Source organism: Thunnus maccoyii, chromosome 18 (genome assembly GCF_910596095.1).
Source record: "Thunnus maccoyii chromosome 18, fThuMac1.1, whole genome shotgun sequence".
NCBI classification, from domain to species: Eukaryota; Metazoa; Chordata; class Actinopteri; order Scombriformes; family Scombridae; genus Thunnus; species Thunnus maccoyii.
Window position 1 is genome coordinate 18,471,744 of NC_056550.1, and position 4,944 is coordinate 18,476,687.

The 4,944-nt window shown below is 36.8% G+C and overlaps 1 pseudogene; it reads right to left on the reverse strand.

The window, feature by feature from the left end:
• Positions 1 to 322: 322 nt before the first annotated feature.
• On the reverse strand, positions 323 to 1,342 carry LOC121883935 (annotated as a pseudogene).
• Between the last annotated feature and the right edge of the window lie 3,602 nt (positions 1,343 to 4,944).

Genomic DNA, 4,944 nt, shown 5'->3' on the forward strand with positions numbered 1-4,944 from the left:
AACTTTTTCTACATAGTCAAACGGTGACCAGTGAATGATTCTGATACTGTACTACAAGACCTTACAACATGGCTTACTGTCTTACTTAGTTGCATCACTATCTAGGAGTAACTGTTTCAAATAGGAAAAAAAGACAGAATTCAGGATAGTAATGACAATTATCATCTTTATTGAAATGTTAAAAAGCCCTCAACCAAATGTTCATATTTTATGAACTTTGTTAAAAGGCCTAAAGTTGATAATGAGTCTTACTCAGCAGAATCAGCCAAAGTGAATGTTGGCTGCTCCTCTTGTGAAGGGTGAAGGGAGTAATATTCAATTACAAGACAAATGATATCATTATTGATTAAACTGTAGATTATTGGTCACAACAATTTATTTGACTCACAGCCTCCTCAGCCTGTCTCTTGTAGGCCTTGACTTTGAGCTGCAGCTTATCCACCAGATCCTGAAGTCTGTATCTGTCATATTCTTCTTGCCCTCCTCAGTCTACACAGATAAAGGCTTATAAGTGATGAAGAACAGAGAATTAAGAGATATTAAGGTTGTTTTTATTAAAATAGGACATACCTGGTAGGTCAGCTCCTTCACTTGTCATTCATATTTGCATCTGCTTGGCCTCAACTTCAGCTTCTAGCTCACACACGTGAAAAGTGGTGATAAATAATACATCAGTATTATATACACAGTCAGTCAGACAGATCACAGTCAATCGAAATAAACTTAGAATTAATTTCACACATTGAAAGTGAGATGCACCTCCAGAAAATAATCTTTTGTGAGCATTTATACAGCGCAAACCCTTGACTCCAGTTTCTGGAGCTGCTTCTTGCCACCCTTCATGGTGAGGTTCTCAGCCTCATCCAGACGGTGCTGCAGGTCTTTGACTGTGACCTCCAGGTTCTTCTTCATCCTCTCCAGGTGAGCACTCGTGTCCTGCTCCTTCTTCAGCTCCTCAGCCATCGTGATGAGAGAATGATGAGAAGTTTTCTAATTCAACTTTAAGTTAGAACAAGCTTATCATATTATCAGTGTATGGCTGTATACAAAATTTAATTATTCATAAAATTGAGGAGTTAGAGGTGTAAACTTACATCAGTGATAGCCTTTTTGGCTTTCTCCTCAGCATTTCTTGCTTCCTGAATAGCATCATCCACTTCACCCTGAACAAGATCAGACTCCAGCTTCTTCTTGTTGTTCAGCAGACTGGTGCTCTGAATATTAAAAAAGTCACTTTTAATTTGATATTTGTTATGTATAACAAAGCTGGTATGTATACTCTATTCATTCTGTATAAAGATCATAGACGACTGTGCTGACTACTAAGCTAAACCGAGTGCATTGCCAACATGCAGACAGACCTCTACTTATTTATACACCTGTGAGAGAAAAAAAGGCTTATTTGTGAAGGAGAGATGTTCAAATTCTCTTCAAAGTATTATTCGACAATTATTCAACAAGTACAAGATTTTCCACATAAACACCCATAACATGGAGACAGCATAGCATGTAGAGGAGAACTTCAAAGGTGATTCTTGCTTTGGACTTTTCATTTGGACTTTGTGGAAAGGAAAGTGGAACAACAGGTTATTGAGAGTCCCTTGTAAGCACTATGTTTGTGTCAGTAGCTCAGCTTTACCTCTGGGGAACACCCCCAACTCTGGGAGTGATTTCCAATGGTTCGGTTGACCATGACACCTGGTTAACCTCCTTCTTGGTGATCCTGCCTTGGATGATGTTCACAAGTTGAGAAGAATACTGAAAGGTTACTGAGTCCAGCTGCTGATGTTGTTAAACCTCTTGGAGTTTCCTCACCAAGTGCTCATGTCACTCAGCTTGATTCTGCTTTTAACGTCATGGAAGATGGAGAGGAGTTATTTGCAGTATTTCTCAGCTTTATCTAAAGCAATGGAGAGAAACCCTGAGCATACTTGAACAGGTGTCACAGCCTCCTCACAAGGGCAATTTCCAGAGTGGGGGGCCTCAGCTGAAAATTCCAACAACCAGTTACTCAGACAGTTCTGTAGGGGCTGTTGGGATCAGAGCATCATCATAGGTCTGCATTTACAAAATGAGCAATCTACCATCATTTCCTGAATTCCTCTACATGTTGAGAACTGAGGAAAATCGCCGCTCAGCAAAGCTAGACAGAATGAAAAAGCGTTTACAAAAGCTACAAAAGCTACTGCACATGCCCATTACATTTTTGATATGCCCACCTATAGTTGTGAGCCTCTCCCATCACCCAACACAAAGCAAAATGAAGCATCAAACCTTGAAAAGAAAGTAAATGAGCTAACTAAACAAGTTGGAAAGTTTAGCCAAAAATCACAGAACCCCACTCATGATAGTAAGCCTCCCCCAGTGCCGAAACCAAAACAAGATGAAACCTTTCAGACTAGCTAGCCCATCAAAAAGAGAGTGAGAGTATCTAAATGAAAGACTGCCTTGTGATTAGCAACAATAGCAAGAAGAGTCCTCTCAGGGTCCCTAGAATGCCAAGGTTGTGGTTCTGCTTTAAGTTCGGAGAAGTAACTCATATTACAGCTAATTTTTCAAACAAAAAAAACCCCACACTAGTTAGCAGTAAAAATGCAGAGCAGGGCCATCTCCATGTCTATCCTCGTGGTGGCACTTTAATGGAGACTGTAAAAATGAGAGTGTGAAATGTAAGGGTGGAGGGACATAGAACCAGACTGGAACAGAACCATGACCATGAGATATATTATTAACATATTTATTTGTATTATATTTGTATTACAATACAAATATCTACCTATATTACATAGGTAACAAACACAGTATAAACCCATCTAACTATTTATAGATATTGGATTTAATTGAATAGACAGTCTAATGATGTATACCAAAATACACCAAGTACAGTGTCAAATTAATTCTACTTAAAATATGTAAAATGTTATTACATTACACTTATTAGATATTATTTATATTACATTTACATCCACATTGTCCATATGTAACTTAAATCCTTCATTCTGATATAACTTACATTATAACTTTTAACTCAATCTTCAAAATATAATAATAATATAATTATACACCAGGTTGAAAATTACTGCCAGTAACAGATGACAATATTATTAGGTTGACATAATTTGGATCTTGATTGTGCTCATAAATACTGAGTACACCAGTTATGTTCACAGTGTACCCAGGAGTAAATTGCAAAAGTGCACTGCGTTGTTTGTGGGTTTTTTATTCCAATAAATTTAGAGGTTGAAATCATTTCAAATTGACACAGTTTATGATACGCATGATAGCCACTTGTGTCCTGTTCGTCTTGACATCACAGCCAGTAATCAGTGTCAAACTTGGAGAAGCACTGAAATGTCACTGGTGTATAGTTGCAGCAGGACATAAATCTCAGATATCTGAAATAAAACTCAGACGGATGGTCTTTCCATGAATGCTGAACAGATATTATATGTCTCCTGAGAATAGACTTGAAAAAGGATTGCCAGCACAGATAATTTAACACCAGAAATAAGTTCCTCACAAACGTCATTGATGTTTTGCTGTGAGGAATAAAAAAGATGTAGTTTTTAAGTGAAAGGGGTTGATATTTTGACAGTTCAATTTCAAATGATGCCTTAAAGAAAAAGACTGGGATAATCTCCAGAATCAACTTTTATTTCCAAGTTTTGCACAGATTTAACTTATTATTTGCCATCTTATAAGCAGATCACGAGGTATTACCACGGTCAAAGATAAGTTCAGCTAAGGGAGGGAGCAGTGATTCATATTTGGCATAGAGAGATGGATATATTTTTAGACACATTTAGACATACTGTTAACACTATATCTCAAGTTAAAAGATATTTATCAGTAAAGGTAAGGTAAGACCATTGTCAGGGATTAATCAATTTATTGCCTGATCTCAATGTATTATCACATCTAGACTATTTTGGTTGAATTAGGGATAAAAAGGAAAGCTGACATGACAGAGGTTTCAGTATGATTGAAACAAACTATTTTGTGTAACGCGTTGTCCGACCACATCTGAAGGCAAAAGTATTGATAGTTCTTCTTGAAGGCAGGGTGAAAAAGCCTAAAAGCAAGTTCATTAAATTCATAATAAATAAAGATGGTGATGTTGTTTTCTGTGAAAAATGAAAAAAGAAGTTATGAGAGATTTATGTGCAACCGCATATAAGAAAATAGAAACAGACACTGCATCTGTGAACACCTTTTTGGGGACTATCCCTTCATACAGCCAGTCGACTTTTACCTCACCTATTGGTGAGATAAGAAAAGATGAGGTAGTACAGGCCATCAAACATTTAAATGTTGGGAAAAGCCCTAGTGATGAATCTAATATAGATAATTGTAGACATCTTATTATTATAAATACTGACAATAAATATTTGCTAAGATAATTATGAATGGACTTAATGATATATTAGAGGAAATTATAGATAGAGAACAAACATGTGCAATTACAGGACAGGTAATGTGGGACAACCTTAGTATTTTAAGAGAAATCTTACACAAACCTGAAGCAACAAAAGGTTTTTATATTATTCGTTTTGATTAAAAAAAAAACAGCATTTGACTACATTTCCAGAGATTATCTCTGGGCTGTGATGAAAGCATACAGCTTTCCCGGTGGCTTTATACACTTGGTCAGATGTCTGTATTTTGAATGAAGTGATTGTGTATATGTCAATGGGTTTTTAACTGAGTCTTTTGAAATGGAGAGAGGTGTGAAGCAGGGCTGTCCATTGAGCACAGCTCTTTATATTTTAGCCATCAGCCCTCTAATTGAACAGTGAACAATGACAGTCGTTTTGCTGGAACGTGTAGACCATGCACACAAAGTCACAGCTATTGCTTACGCTGATGATATTACCATCATTATAAAAAACAGTCAAAGATGAAAATGCTTCTGGAGCAAAACTAAATCACAACAAAACAGAAGGA